We start from the raw sequence: 17,677 nt of genomic DNA, 5'->3' as shown, positions 1-17,677 counted from the left end.
ATTCATCAACAACGGCCTCCAATTTCAGCTATCGTTTTGCCATCTTGTTCTTGTTGTCTTTGAAAAGACTCTCCAAGTCAGTAACCTTTTTCTCATTTGCCCCTGTAACCTTTGCCAACCCATTTTTGAAAAGTTGACTTTTGATGTGCTTGGTGTAAACCTTGTCCATTCTGAGTCATTTACAATGCAGCAGAGTGGTATATTCTTCGATTTTGAGCACCACGTCTTCTTGATTGAATGTGACACAGTTGCCTTGCAGACTGTCTTCCTTTTTCTTCTGGGTCTTTTTTGACTATAGCCAAACCTCTGCGTTTTTCATCTCTTGTATTACAACCCTTTGTCCATTAATGCAAACTATTTACATTTAACGAACACGTTTTTGTGGATTAACACCTCTTTTGAATGATGTAAATGATAAAAATAAAAAATAAAAGGAAAAATGAAGGAAAAAATTTAGTGAGATAAGAATAATAAAAAATAATAATGAAAATAAAAAGTCCTACCCCACATGTTTATTATTCCTACCCAGGCACAATCTCTATCCCGCATGTTAATTTTGAACAAGTCCTAACCACATAAACTTCTAGTTCACATGCTCTGAACAAAAAATAAAGGAGGAAATAATCTCAAAACAACCTAGGTTTTGAAATGAAGTTTTGGGGTGCGCTCTAGTTCCATGTAGTCTCCCGGTTTAGGTTCTAAAGAAAGATACCCGAGTTCTCCTTGCTAGTGCCCCTTTGGGCTTTCTAGATTCTCAGTCCTAAGCCCATTACAAGCTTATGTGGACCAAATTAAACTCGAGATGACACATTCCCTTATGTCTATAAGGAGAATAAATTCACACGAAGACATAAGGTATATGAATCCCGAAGGTTACTTGCTAGGCCTATACAGAGAATAAATTCCCATGAAGGCGTCGCTTTCACCTCCACTTAAAAAAGGTTTGGAGCTAGGGTATAGAGCCAGAGATGAAAATTTTAAAAATCTGAAATCATTAAAAAACGTCAGTACAACTATTTATTTGAAAAATAATCAAAGACAAATAATAAAAATTGAATAAATAAATTAAAATTTAAACTTATTATTTTCGCTTAAAAAACAACCAGAAATTAATTCTGACCTGACTCACTTACCTATCCCCAGTAGAGTCGCCAAGCTGTCGCAGCCGTCTTTCGGGTGGGCCCGGAATTGGGTTTCGACTTGAATAAAAATGTTAGAGCTGTTACCGATCTTACATGATCTGCGTTTTTTCATAAATATGTCGGATTCGAGAGTCCGTTACAGTCAAGGAAGGATTAGCACCCTTGTACTGCCCTTTCGGTATCATTTTAATTTGTCGGTTGTCTTAATTGCGAAAATTAAAATTTAAAGATTCGATTCAAATTGATTACCTTTGATCTATTGAAATTATAGCTAAAAGGTTATATTAAAAAAATAAATATTAAATTAAAAGAAGAAAAATGTTAATTTTTAAAAAGAAGAAAAATGTTAAATTAAATAAAAGAATAACATAATAAAAAAAGTAGAAAAAAAACTTAAAGGACTAAATTCGAATAAATTGGAATTCATGGATCAAATTAATGCTAAAAATTGAGCTGTAAGAGAAAAATCAAAGGTTAGGGGATTAAATTGCAAAATGTAAGAAATATAATCAATGATTAAATCAAAATAATTCAAAATTCAAAGGTCAATTTATAACAGGTGACTAAAATGAATTACACGTCAAAATTAGAGGGTCCCTCGGCTATATATAACCCAAAAACTAAAAAAAATTATTTTACTCATTCTTCTAAAAAAACTCTCAAACCTCTCTCCCCCAAATCAACCGACCTATGGTCTGTCACCATTCCCGGTAGGGGTGCCACCGCCCAGACCGCCATCAACTGCTCCTCCAGCCACCACCTCCGGTGGTCAGAAAACTCAAAAATACCCCAAATCGTTCCCCTCAACACCCTGAACTGAAATCCGAACCCAAAACCTCCTAAAAACGCCTTATCCGACGTAGATCTAAGCACAAAGTTTCGATTTTTACACTTTTTTGGTGAAATCCTTTCGCTTCCCCGGTGACTTCTCCTCTCCCAAGCCAAAACCGAAAGTTATCTTTGGTTTCCTTGTGGCCCTTTTGGTTTGTGGGTTGCTGTGTGGTTTCGATTTTTTTGTTTTTGCTTTGATGTTGTGATGGGTATTTTTGTTGTTTTTTGTTGGTTGTGTTTGGATTTTTTTTGGTGATTTCGGTTGCTTGTCGATTGTTGATCGCATGTCTCTTGTGCTCCGGTGAGGGCCCCTTTTTTATAGCCTTCGAAGGGTCGTTTGGTTCCCGATGATCTCGGGGTTACCCCGATCTGTTCACGTTCTGTTGAGGTCGTAGTTGGGCCGGAAGTCCCGGGATAGTTCAGTCCCGGGCGTTTGGCCGCAAGTCTTGGCCAACTTGTTGGCGCGTGGTCTCCACTCGCGTGACTGATTCCTGCTCTTGCGGCGCCCCTGCTTAAGCATGAAACCCTAATCCTTTGATTAGACTGGATCAGGCCCGGTTTGACTCCTTTTGGACTTGTTTTGGACCCTAAAAAAGAAAAAAATGAAAAAGAAATAAATAAAATATAAATGAAAATTACATATTACATATATTTTAAAAAAATGTTTTCAAAATCATATATTATATACATGTTTTTCGAAAATGTTTTCTGAATTATATATTATATATATTTTTCAAAACGTTTTCAAAATGTTTTTAAAAATGTTTTTTTTCAAAACTATATTATATATATTTTCAAAAATATACAATATATATATTTTTGAAAATTGTTTTCAAAACTATATAATATGTTTTCAAAATTAAATAATATATGTTTTTAAATTGTATTTTCAAAATAATATTATATATATTTTCAAAAAACGATTTTTAAAAACTATATATTATATGTTTTCAATAACCGTTTTCTAAAAACTATATGTTATACGTTTTTCGAAAATGTTTTCAAAAACTATACTATATTATTATATATTTTAAAAAAACTTCAGGCGAAAATAAGTGTCTACACTGTGAGTTAAAGAAATATTTATTTATGAGTTATAATTTTTAATTGAATTTAAGTAATTTATTTATTTATTTAAATCTAATGATTTAAAATTAGTGTAACATCAGTTTTACATAATGTAAGGGATCCTAACTATAATATTAATTGCATAAAATAATACTTTTTTTGGTTGTAAAAGAGCAAAGAAGCTATTAATGGCTGTCTACGGCCAATTGTTTTTCTAAGTTTAATCTACTCTCCACTGCTTCTTAGGGTGCGTTTGGTTCACGGAATGTAAGATTACCAGTGGGAATAAAAGATTACCAGGGAATAGGATTACTGGGAATGTTGTATTTTGTGTTTGGTTGGTTTAACAGGAATGTAAGATTACTGTGTTTTGTTAAAGGAATAAAAGATTATTGGAATGTATATTTGACCAAATTGTCCTTATTATATATTTGTATAATATTACAAGTTGTAAAATATTTATATATTTTCTTTAAAAAAATAAATTCATAATATTTATATAATTTTTTTACAAAATTAAAAATATAAAAATGGTTTAATGAAAGGGTAAAATTTTGTTTTAATCCCTGAACTTCATATAAAACTTTAATTATAGATTTTTTTTGTAAATCTAAAATAATTTAAGGATACATTTGTAATTTAACCTTCGTAGAATTTTTATTATTCAATGACAGAAGAATGATATTTTTGAAAAAAAATAATAATTTAAGGACATTTTAGTCCAAAACGCTGGTAATGTTACAATCCCTAAGGGAAAGGAGGTAATGACATTCCCGGTAATATACCCCAAAAAATCCACTATTGGTAATAAAACATTACCGAGAATGACATTTCCTTCCAAACCAAACGGGGGAATGTGGATTCCATTCCCGGGGGAATCTCACATTCCCCGGGGAATCCCACATTCCCCCATCCAAACGCCCCCTTAGTGTCCCGAAAGAAAAGATAAAGCTAAAATGTCATTTTTGTTGCTTTCCATAAATGAATAGTTACCCAATATTGTAATATTTTGTATAAAAGAACGATATAATTAATATTATCTTCCACCCAATTCCAATAGAATTCTATAATTACAAGGTACCAATGCACTAACATCTCAAAGGTCCATAAATAAAATTATACTTTTAACCCCTAAACATTATCTTATTTACAAACTGATCTATACTGATTCAAAATTAATTATAATCATAAATAATAGTCAGGTATGAATCATGAAAAATTATTATTTTACCATTAATACTTTAAAAATCGTTATAATTTAGTCCAAATCTTAAATTTGACAACTCTTCACCGAGGACAAACATACTGACCCTTACTTAACATAATATTATTGACTAAATTAATAATGGGGTCGATACTCAATATTAAAATTATATTTACACATTAATTTGGCCAACAATGACTTGACAAGCATTCAATGGATTCGATCTATAAACTTTCCCTTTTCCTTTAGAAGTTCCTCATTGTTCTTAACACTTGACCCAAATATTTTTGTCTTTATCAAAGTATAAGATTCCGATAATCATAAAACTAAACATGGAGCATGAAAAAAACTTCACCCTTTCCTTTTATCCTTCACTCCTAACGTAACATTTACCTAAAACTCCTCTTTCTCTCCAATGAAATTATTGTGCTTTGTTAAGCTAATCTCAAGCTTTATGAAGACAGTGGTTGACTGTTGACGGTGACTAAATAGTGCAATGCCAAAAAAGTAAATTGTTTCAAAGTTCAGTAACAAAATTGATACACCCCTAAAGTTTAGTGTTTAAAACGACGTAGTTTTGGACATCAATATTCATCCCAAAGCGACGCCTGTTTTGTGACATGCCACATCAACAACTGTCAGTTATGTTATCGTCTCGTTATTGACTTAATGAAGGAATGTCATAATTGAATGTAAGACTAAAATTCAATATGATAAAAATAAAATTCAGTAGTATAAACAAGTCGATTGGAAAAATTCAATGCTATCGAGTGTAATTTACCATAAAGCAAAAATCATTTTTAAGCTTACCGCCGCTATCCAATGCTTTGAAATCATTATGGATCGTAATATGAATTTTGAGTCTCAAACAAAAGGCATAGTACATTGTTTGGTACCTAATTTTGTTCACATTTTATAAATGTGGTACAAGTGTTTCTTTTAACTGATTTAGTACCTATATTTGTCAAATATCACAGATTTGGCACATGGATTTATCATTTTTATAAACATGATACATGTGTTTTCTTTTAAACAATTTGGTACACATATTTGTCAAAAGTTACACATTTATTATATGTATTTATCAAATCAACGTTAAACATTTAAAATATGATATGAATTTCACACCACAATTTGTTAAATTTAAAATAAGTAATTTAATTTTATTATTACCTTTTAAGTTATTTAATACGAGTATTTTGTGTAGTTTTTGAAAAATATAAAAAAGTAAGTATCACATTTTTGAAATGTGACAAATTCAGATATCAAGTGTAATATTTATCACATAAAAATAACAAATAAGTTCAAAAGAAATACATGTTTTTTGAATTCATTGAGTGATCATAATGATTAGTGGAGTGTAAATCTTTCTTGAAGTTTTATGTTTGAGCAGTTGCGTCTTATGAGAATTGTCAACAGCTAAGAAACATTATGAATATATAATATGTTATAATTAGCTCATACTATTAAGAAAATACATGTACCGTATTTATAAAAATGACAAATTGATGTACCGAATTCAATAATAAGCTTTGTTTTGGGTTTTGAACAGCAGTATTGGACCTGGCCCGATCCACTCAAATATTTTTAAGGTAGAAGAAAATGTTTGGCGGGAAAGTAATTGTCCCGATAAAGAGGATGGCTACTGATACTGAAGGAAGATCCAAGTGGGAAGCAAGCTTATGAAGTGAAAATGCCTCCAAAAACCAGAAGGAAGCCTAACCCTTCTTCATCAAAGAAACCTAATGTTTCCAACAATCAATCAAAAGTTCAACCCTCCAAGTTCGGCATCCAGCATTTCTTCGAACGCCATTCCCAAAACGCCCTTTTAGTTTCCCAGCACAAGCACACCAATAACCCTTCTTCTCCTCTCGCAGCAACTTCCGCTACCCCTCCCAAATCCAATGCCGCTGCTTTGCTTGTCGAAGAAGCCCCTGCAAACGGCGTCGTTTCCATCCCGCCAAACCATAACATCCATTCCGATTCATCTCCGGGGGTGGGGGTTGCTGATGAGGTGTCGCCTTTGATCACCAAGTCTACCTCTCTCAAGCCATTCAGTTTTCCCCCCGGAATGGTAAACGATCTCTCAAGCCCTAACATGAATCTGTGCATGATGAAATTAAGGGGCATTGTTTTTCGGGTCAGGAAGTATATTACTATCAATGTTGCAGTTGGCATGCTACTTAATATCTTCTTTATGTGGTAAATTGTTTGTGACAGGTATGAACCTAAATAGTGTTGAAGAAATTAAACTGAAATTTGACCTAGTGAAAGTTGTTGCCGTCACTTGCTTGGGCATCACTAGTCCCTTGCTCTCTGGAAAGAAATTTGATGTATGCATTATTGATGAAGCTGGACAGACAACACTGCCAATATGTACTATATGCATTTTTATAATTCAAATTTATGGTATAAAAGTTTCATCTAGATTATGATTTATGCTCAATGATACTATATCTAGATTGTATACTTAAAGTGGCAGGAAAATAAATAGTGGAACTACAAACAAATGTTTTAGCCATTATTTTTTGGGGGGAGAATGCAGGTAAAACAGGAAAACGAAGTAGGGAAAAAGGGCAAAGAGGATCCTAAAGCTACATGATGAAGAATCTGTATATTGAGTTCTGTTGTCCAGTAAAGCATAAATCTAATTGGCACAAAATTGCATTTTAAATTAAACAAGGATGCTTTAATGTAATATACTGTATAAACAAACTACTTTCAGTTTCAAGGTATAAAGGTGTTAGTTTGTCTTTAAAAAAGCAGAAAGTCAAATGTAATGCACATTTTGCTCTCAGTTGATGAAAGATCTGTCCTATCAGGTGTCACAGGGACCCTTGATGTTTGCATCTACATTTGTCCTAGTTGGAGATCACTATCAGTTGCCTCCCTTGATTCAGGCATGTATATATTTATCGTCAGCTCTAGGTATTTAATTTACTGAGCAAAATTTGAAGCACTTTCACAGTGTAACACATTGATTTCCAGAGTACTGAGGCTCGAGAAAAAGGGATGGGAATAAGTTTTGTTCTGCAGGCTATCAGAAGCACATCCACAGGCAATTGCACCACTGCAAAGCCATGTTACCGCCTGAGATAACTAAATGTTTTGTATTTCAGTTATTTTATTGTTGTATGAATTTATTAAACCTTTTTCCTGCAGTACCGTATGTGTCAAAGTATCATGGAACTGTCAAATGCATTGATATATGGCGATCGACTACGTTGTGGTTCTCCTGAAATAGCTAATGTGAAACTGAAGTTCACGAAACCAATCTCTTGTTCACCGTGGCTAAAAACTGTAAGATTGGTTTGTAATTTCCTTGTTTATAAACCTCTATTTATTTTGTATGTTTTTGAAGGCTATGTGCTTTGTGCTAAGGTTGCTTTTGTGATCAAAATACTTCCACATTTTTGTGATACTTAGCATTCGTCCACTTACATTCACTCACGGTTGCAGGTTTTAAATCCAAGCAAGCCAGTCATTTTCGTTAATACAGGTTTGATAGTAATTTTATTTTAGTTACGATCTGTTATATACTTGCATGCCTTGAACCTTTACTGTAGTATTTCTGTGCTTAGATATGTAGGCTGCTTTAGAGGCTAGAGACCAGAGATCCGATGGAAGCTTATATAATTGCAGAGGTAAGATCTACACTTGTCTAAATTATTTTTTCGGAACTTATCCTTTTGTTGATGATGTGACCAGTAAGCAACATGATGCAAACAGGTGGATTAGTTAACAATGGAATTGAAGGCAAAGATATTGGAATCATTACACCTTATAACTCACGGGCAAATCTCATCAGACATGCTTGTAAAGCATCCGTGGAGACTCATACTATTGACAGATACCAGGTTGGATTGAAGCAAATCCTTTGTTGTCTTATCTTAGTTTAGTTGCTGGTGTTAATTCGTCATCCTAATGACCACGTGTGTTGCAATTTTTTTACCATTAATCTCCAGGGAAGAGACAAGGACTGCATACTGGTATCCTTTGTTAGGTCAACTGAGAATCCAAGAAACTGCACTACTTCACTGCTCGCAGACTGGCATAGGATTAACATTAGTCTGACACGACCCAAGGTACTACAGGTTTTGCAGCTGTTTTGTTGTGTTAAATTCTTAAAATCTCATCTTAGGGTTTATGAATGGATGGTTGTTGAGTACAGAAAACGTTGATAATAGTGGCAGGTTTTCGGCAGGTTGAAACACTTAAAACAATAAATGTAACACTCATTTTTCATATACGACTCTGTACACGAGTCATAGATGTTACATCAAATAATCAACATATTTCTTAACCTAAAATAGGCAAAATCTTGTTTCTTTCACCAATTTCATATTTGTAACCATTTATATTATAAAATAAATAATCAGAGGAATTCAAAATATAATATTTCAATTTCTAATTCAAGTTTGATCTTAGGTTGTAACAAGCAGTTCTGTTTTGTTTATATAATAAGTAAAATTGCCTGATTTAAAAATTCAATTTAATTAAAAGTGAAAATATGATTTAATATAGTAATATTTATTTATACTATAAATTTTATTTAATACTAACTATACTAAAAACTTGTAGACATTTAATTCTCGTATACATGTCAACTAAAAATTTTAGAACAACATAGGATGTCATTACTGTTACCTGAAAATATTCATGGACCTGAAAATATTCATGGATTATTAAAGCTAAGCTCAACTCTTTACACCTTTTTCTTCAATTTACCTACGTGTGAAAATCATCACACGCTGAGTATACACTTGGTTGAGACAATCAATAAAAATATATTCAAGGCAATGCAACACATAAATGTAAACAATAAAAATATTCAATGCATTATGATTATTTTACTTGTATTTTCCAATCACGCTACTAATATGAACATGATATGAATAACATATAGATTTCTTACCAATATACTTGTCATGTGTTCCATAAGCTCATAAGCTTATTCACATGTTTATCATTTATTAACTAATAAACCATAGCCCAAGCGTAAACCTATGAAGACCCTGGGTATTCGAGTCAAAGATGCACTGAAGTGCTTACCATATACACTGAGTGTCCTTACACACAACAGTGCTACACTGATTGTCCTTACACACTATAGTGTTGTATTAAGTGTCCTCATACACTATAGTATAGTACTAAGTGTCCTAACACACTGTAGTACCTTATGCACTAAGTGTCCTTACACATTATAGTGATAATCCGATTATGCAGCTGCTAGACTCTATGGCATGCCAATTACACCATGTCCTTCAAAGATTTACTTGGGCATACAATCTAGCCAATTACACCCTGTCATTCAAAGACTTACTTGGGCATACAATCTATTATATTTGATCCATCCATGAAAAAATGTACTATCATAATTTAACATTGGGCAGTTCATACCCGAAATATTATTCATGATAAATATCATATATGTTCATGATAAACATCATCTGTAACGATCAGTGATCAATGCATTTTATATTCAACCTTTGACATATTTATCATATATCAAATATATGATGAATTACATAAATATCATGCCAACACAAATAAGGTAGAATCATTACAAGTCCTACCCGATGATGAATAAAACATCCATGTATAGTGTAATGCATACAGTGCACTCATTTTGACATTATATACAATTCAAAATGCAAGCCTCACTAAGCTTTAACTTGATCCTTTGCTTCTAATTCAGTTAAATCCCAAAATTGGTCATAATGTCATATTTTGGCAATTTACATTACCTTTAAAGAAATATTATTATGTATTAATCTACACCATTAAAAATTATTTTGTTTATACCACTAGAAAATAGACTTAAATACTAGTCCATCCATATAAGGAACTCTTTCTAGTGCAATTTGTAAAATATATGGTAAATTTTCAAAGTTGACTAACATAATCTGTTTTAAGCAGAATCTGTTGCCCCGTTTTCTAAGCTATCATCGATTAAAAATTCACATCTTTTTTTATATACCTCGAAATCAGTTTTTGTTTGTTCTAAAAAAACTATACTGGTATACTAATCCAACTATATAAAAATAATCTTCTAATAATTTTTTAGAATTTATGGTGATTTTCTAAACTTATTGTTCAAACACAAATATAGGCAGATTTCATCAATTTGCATTTTCAGCTTATTCACTAATTCTATTAGCTCACCAAATGCACATGTATGCATAAACCACAAATCACATAATAATTAGGAGTCACTTCTTACCATAGTAACTCCTTCATTGGCTCATCGCAAGCCAATGTTTGTTCGATAACATAAATACATATTAAATTTGCACTCACCTGGTGTCCTTAGCTTGCAAACTTCCTTTAGAAATTCACATTCCATCCTTAATATTTTCATTCGCTTTAATATTGTTTGATCTTGATTTAAAACACACAATCTAAATGAGCATCATTACAAACATATTCAAATTCAAACCACATGTTAAAATCTTACTAACATAGGCACACAATAGAAAATAATTTCCTAAAAATTCTTTCGATGCTTATTCGATACTAATTCCATATCACAACATAATTGTTAACCATAACACTTTAAAATTGACTATCTGATTCGAGATTAAGGTTTTCATGATTTTACTCGATTTTGATCTGATTCGAGTATAAAATCAACCTTTATTCAACCTTATAAAATCTCTAAAATCAAAACCCTAACATAATTTCATCAAATCACTATCTTTACCCAAATGTATGGTTAGGTTGAAATCAACATAAGCATGTATAGACATGTATATGTGATTTTAGTCAACAATCAAGCTTGCAAACGATTCTACAACCTCAATAACATCAAAATTCATCTTCAATTCAATAAACCCTAATATGAACATAAATCCTAGAATTTAGGATCTTTGAACTCAAGCAAGATTAGCATGCAATAATGGTACCAAATGATAGTGTTTTTCGAATAGAACAATTTTCTATTTCACGGCTTAATCCAAAACCCAAAGAAAATTGCTCAAAAATAAAAAATAAAATTTCTCTTACCTTGGTCATGGGGAGCACGAAATGAAACTGAAAAATGAACAAACTTTATGAAAATTTTCCTCTCATTTCATGTTAATTTAACTTTTATTTAAGCTTAAATGAATAAAATATTCAATTAATGAGAAATATCCATTTTCCCCTTAATGAAACTTGATATTTACCAAAATGCCAAGCCACATAAACCTTATAATATTTCCAAAGTCAAATATAAACAAATTATTTTTCCCTTTACAACTTTGCTCATGCATTTTCAACAAATTTCAATCTTGTTATTTTTCATCCAACGGTCCAAATTGAACATAGAATTAAATTCTCAAATCCAATGCTCCATATTATTTTTCATCATTTTAAAATGTGGAAATAATATTTCTAAACTTAATTTATCATCTTTCAAATTTTCTCAAAGTTTCTATTCGATCCGATTTATCAAATTTTTACCAGACTTTAACACTTTTTAGTTTTTAGCATAATTTCTAGATCAAAAATATGATTTCAATAAAACCCCACTCTCAAGAGTAAGCTATCCATTTATTGAATAAAAATTATTTTTTGGAAAATTACCACTTATGTCCTTAAACTTTTCCCAATTTTCTACGTTGGCTACTAAATTTTCAAAATTTACATTTTGGCCACTAATCAAAATTTGGGGTATTACAATTCTTCTCTCCTTAAGAATATTCTTCCTCGAATTTTCAATATGTACCTGATGTAAATAGACTAGGATGCTACTTTTTCACTCCTTATTCTCTTTTCTGATTAGCTTTTTTTTCAACCTTTAATTTTTTTGTTGATACTTTAAGAAACATTTATCATTAATTTAATAGAATATCTCTTCTCTTTTTCAATCCGAATAAGACTTTTATTGATCGACAACTATCTTGAGATTATTTTCAATAATTTTTACCTATGACAAAGTTTATTGTAATTTGTCCTATTCCCATTGAGGGATGGCAATCGCTTACCACACTTCAGAAGACACTTGATTTTCTGTTTTAACTTGTTGTCATATCATATATTTAGAAACAAACTCGGTAATAGCTCTTTTCATTTCTATTACTAGTATCGACTCTGTCCTTGATAACATAAGTATCCATCAGACTTAACTTCTAAGTCTTTGGTTTCACTTTTTTCCCACTTATTGTATCTTTTACAAACACAACAATTTTCATCTTTTCTTTGAAAATCAATTACTTGATTTAGCCACACATGTTTTAACTTTAATTCTACAATCAGAGCACCATCTTTCCTTAGAGACAATCATGTATTCAAAGTTCCCATAATAGAAATGTGTTTCGACTTTATCATATCAACCACCACATTATCCTTTCCTGATTGTAGTTGATAAGCACATTATCGTTCTTTAAGGAATTCAATCTATTTCTTTTATTTTCACTTCTTTGAGTTAACACATACTTTTTACTTTTGAGATCCTTATAGATATATCATCACTCACCATATAAATAATGGCGTTATATCAATGAAGTAAACAGAACTGTTGCTAACTCTATATGTAACACCCCTACCCGTACCCGAGCCGGATACGAGTTTGATATGTCACATTGACTTTTTAAAACAATATACTTACACAAAAATAGTAGAAAAATTAAACTTATATTAAATAAACCCAATAATTTATATAAGTTCAATACAAAAAGTTCACAAACTAATCAGAGCATATACAACTTAACCTTTCATTACATGTTAACGTTGATTACTATAACAAAATAACATACTGTTAAGTTGCTTCTGATATGATATATGAAAGAGTGATTCTATCCCAGCTGGCTATCCTCGTTATTCTAACTTCCTGGATCCTACGTGTGAAACACTCACACACTAAGTCATGGACTTAGTGAGGCACAATATATAATGATGCTATATTGAAATTTTTGTCACATGCAATCATATATTCAAAGCAACATATATAGACATGCATTTCCCACATAATAACTTATCATAGTATTAAATGTTATTTCATATTATATATTTCATTAGCCCATGATACAATACCGAGAACTTAAGGTATGAGAGTGCATTGATGTTGTGCACAAATGTTGTCACCACATCTCATATAAAATACACCGAAGTGCCACGCAGAAATGCACATAAGTGCCGCATAGAAATGCACCGAAGTGCCATATAAAATGTCCCGAATGACCACATAGAAATCTCCTTAAGAACCATATATATATTCCAAAGGACCAAATATGTGTCTCAAAGAACCGCATATATGTTCCAAAGGATTACATATATGTCCCGAAGGACCACGTAGAACCCTTGACTCTTGGCATACCAATTATACCTATAGCTCTCATCTACATAACATGGGCTTTTCACAATTCACATAATTTATATCTTATAGACATATAAGTTCGTAGCTTTTATCACATAGTTCATGTAAACTTCTCATACATATTCACTTAGATCATTATCTTATAGTGCATATAATAAGAGTTCTGTTGAGTTAATCGATTGACAAAATCGGCCAAGAGGGGGGTGAATTGACAATTAAAATTTTTGTGGAAGCTTTTGCAGAAAATTGAAAGTAATTGCACAGCGATTTACAGTGGTTCGACTTTCTCAAATAAAGTCTACGTCCACTACCTTAGCTATCCACACTAAGGATTTTCCAACAAATTCACTAATTTGTTCTTTCTTTTGAGGCCAAAGAGATAACCTTACAATTCCCTCAAGAGTATACCCCAACTCTTGAGAACACTCTTTTTCCCAAAGAGAAGATTACAAATTTGCAAACTTACAAGAAAACCTCACAAGGTAAGATGTTTGCACAATTCTAGAACAAAGAAAAGAACACTCAAAGATGAATACAATTGAGCACAAAAAGTGTTCTTGAAAGCAAAATGAATATTGAATGAAAATAGGCTTGAAATTCTCAAACTTGAGGTTTGATGCTTTCTCTTTGATTCTCTCTTGATTCTAGTTGCTTGATGTTTGTTGTTATTGATCAATGGCTTCTAAGCTTGCTTAAATACACCTTGAATCACTTCTGAACGTTGGGGATGATTAGAGAAGATATTATAGCCGTTTTAGTGTGAAAACATTTAATAAAACAGCTTGGAGCGTGGGGGGAATCGGTTCCCCCTTGAAGGGAATCGGTTCCTAAGTGTAAAATTCAAATATTTCGACCGTTGTACAAGGGGGAATCGGTACCCACTTGGGGGGGATCGGTTCCCTCCGAGCATACTGGAATTCTCGGAGCAAAACTGTTTAGGGGGGAATCGGTTCCTACTATGGGGGGAATCGGTTCCCTCCGAGCATTCTGGAAATCTCGGGGCCAAAACCATTTAGGGGGAATCGGTTTCTCCTATGGGGAGAATCGGTTCCCTCTGAGCAATCTGTAATTTTTGGCTTTGAATTGATTCGAAATACTTTGTAAGATTATTTTGAAATTGTTTTATGATTAAAACTTAATTTTACACTTAAGTAAGGATTAAAAATGATTTTTGAAATATTTGGAGTAATGTTTTGATATTCGAATAGTTATATCGAATATACTTAGAAAATCATTTGGAAAATCTTAAAATCCATTTAACTTAATTTGTTATATCGAAATATCAAAATGTTTCAACAATCTCCCCCTTTTTGATATAACAAAACATTTTAGTAATTTTAAGATTTTTGAAATCAAGTTTTGAAATTACTTCCCCTTACTTTAACACTTCTTCAATTTATTATGTAAAACATTTAACACCTATTCTTCTCCCTCTTTTTGTTAAATCAAAAAGACATTGTAAAACAAGGTTTTGAAATCATTTAGCCAATTGATTTATTAATTATAAGCTTAAGCTGCTAAGATCACAATCAAAAGAGAGGTTAGCCATTAGTTTCATAAATCAATATTCATAAATAATGTGATATGGCAAAATTGGTCATATTGCTAATAATTATGTAAATGATGCAATAACGAATAAAACACATCGAACATATAAGTTCATAAATTAAAATCCAACAATCCACAAAATCAAACAATCCAAAATATCAAAAATGTTGAAACAATATTCTTTTAGTTCAAAGTTGTAAAGCTAAACACAAAATCAAGCATCCGGATCGGTAGGAGGAAAACGGGCTCGCATAGCAGCCATTTCATGAGTTAGTTCATTAATACGAGCATTGGTTGCTTCATTGTTTGCACGCATCTCCTGAAGAATTTCTAATTGTTGAGCTCCCATTGTGGATAAATGAGACTCTATAGAGGAAAAGCGCGAATCCATTGTCGCATAACGAAAATCAAATGTCTCCATAAAGGATTGAAAATATGGAGGCATTTGAGTCGATTGTTGTGCGTGCTCCTCGGGTTGTTCAGGTTCTTCTTCAGCTTCATCAATATCCCTCATTAATTGTTCAAACTCGGGATCTTCGTCAGCTTCGGGTGGAGCTTGTGAAGAACTAGCTCCCGGAGTAGAAGATCGAACCCATGCACCGGTTTCCTTATTTTTGACCCATCTCGCTCTTGTTAAAGAAAGAAGATTGATTTGTTTCTTAAGAGGAAATGAGGCATCTAGACCAACTCGGAGTTCAGCTTTAGAAAAGAGATTACTAAGGATACAACCGTAAACTAGTGAAGAACAGAGTTTCTTATTTGGCACTAGGTTAACGGTTTCAACAATTTCAACAAAGATAATCTCAGAGAGGTTTATTTTTATATTGTTTTCAAAACAGTGCAACCACCAAAGATCTAAAGCTCTAAGAGTTGAATATCGACCCCCGGATGGTCGAAACCACCAAGTGATCATGAGATGAAGGAAACGCTCATAGAGATCTAAAACACTTGCACTATCATTTCGTTTATAGCGAGAGCCTAAAACTTGTTTTTCGTTTGATAAACCTTCATTGTCCAATCCTAAGGCATTGGCTATGTAATCCGGATCAAGATGGAAATATTGACCTAGGAGGTAGGAACGCACTCTTATGGTTTTGGTTTTGGTTTTGTCACGATTTTTGATACAAACGGCATTACAGTAGAAGATACGAACAAGTTGATGATAGACAATGGGTTCAAGTTCGAAAAGTTTATCAAATTTCCATTCGTGCAAGATAGGGAGATATTTAAAGTTAATATCAACCATAGTTTGAAGAGATGGGATACGTTCTTCCCTAATCTTATACGAGTCAAAATATTGGTAAAACCAATAACGATAATCTTTAGGACCCGGTTGATTGAAACAAGAATTTTGGATAGTCAAGTTAAGATCAAGATTTGGAATAGGATTTTGAGGAATAGGAGGAGGATTTGGTTGACGACTAGAACGACTAGATGAAGACCTAGGACGTTTAGGATTTGACATGGTGAAGGAAATCGGAATAGATAGAATAACCTGCAATTTTAAAACAAATGTATGCAATTCAATTAATCCCAAAACTCAAATGAGTCCTCAATATTTCAAGATTCTCTAAATCAATCCTAATGGGCAAAGTTTTTGAAAAACTTTTGAAAAATATGGTTTTGAGAAACAATATATGTATAGTTTTTCATAACAACAACATAATTTAATCAAAACACAATAATTTGAAAATAACATTTTTTTATTTCGAAAATTTAAAAAATTTTGAAAAATTCTTGTGTTTTTTATGAAATTAGTTGTAACATCTAGTTTCTAATCCCTAAATAATCAATGCCCGATCACTATTTCAACCTAGAACTAATTGAAACTAATCCTATATTCAAAAACAATGAAATAGAGAGTTTAGAAAAATTTACCTTGAAAGATGAAGATTGAGGGGATTTAGATGTTGTTTGCACGATTTTAATGATTCCAACAGGTTTAGAAGATAATATTTGAAGCGAATTCCGATTAATATCGATGATTTGAGGCAAGAAAGGAGATTTGAGTGTTTGAGGAGGGTGAGAAACGGTTTGAAGAAAATATAAGGGTTTTGGGAATTTTGGGGTGTTCTGCCCGATTTTAACAGAACCCTAGGGGGGTATCGATTCCCCTGTGGGGGGAATCGGTTCCCCTTCAAAGGGGGAATCGGTTCCCTCAGGGGGGGATCGATTCCCTCTGCACCAAAATGCTAAAATCCGATTTTTTAAGCACAAAATGCTAAATTAATCTTTTCTAGTGGTATTGGCAACTCATATATCAAAAATTAATTATGTTCAAACAATTAAATTAATCTTTAATCGATTTTTGAACATAAAATTAATTTTCATTAAGAATCACAAACTCCCCCTAACTAATAGCAAGAATGCAATCAAAAATTATTATTATAAGCATTTTTCAAGATTTATTAAAAGTGCTAAAATTATTTTAAACACTAAGTGAAGATAGGTTGGTCAAACCTAATTCTCTCCTAAGTGTCCAAAATCTTTCCTTGTCTAAGGGTTTTGTAAAGATATCCGCTAATTGGTGCAAAGTATCAACAAATTCTAGAATTACATCTTCCTTAGTGACATGGTCTCTAATGA

The 17,677-nt window shown here is 32.3% G+C and overlaps 1 pseudogene; it reads left to right on the top strand.

Annotated features, from left to right (window-relative positions):
- Positions 1-6,039: 6,039 nt before the first annotated feature.
- Positions 6,040-8,426, top strand: LOC120187726 (annotated as a pseudogene).
- Positions 8,427-17,677: the final 9,251 nt, after the last annotated feature.

This window comes from Hibiscus syriacus, unplaced genomic scaffold, assembly GCF_006381635.1.
Source record: "Hibiscus syriacus cultivar Baekdansim isolate YM2019G1 unplaced genomic scaffold, ASM638163v2 tig00113725_pilon, whole genome shotgun sequence".
Lineage (NCBI taxonomy): Eukaryota > Viridiplantae > Streptophyta > Magnoliopsida > Malvales > Malvaceae > Hibiscus > Hibiscus syriacus.
Note: the sequence above shows the minus strand (reverse complement) of the source record. Positions and strands in the feature narration are given on the sequence as shown.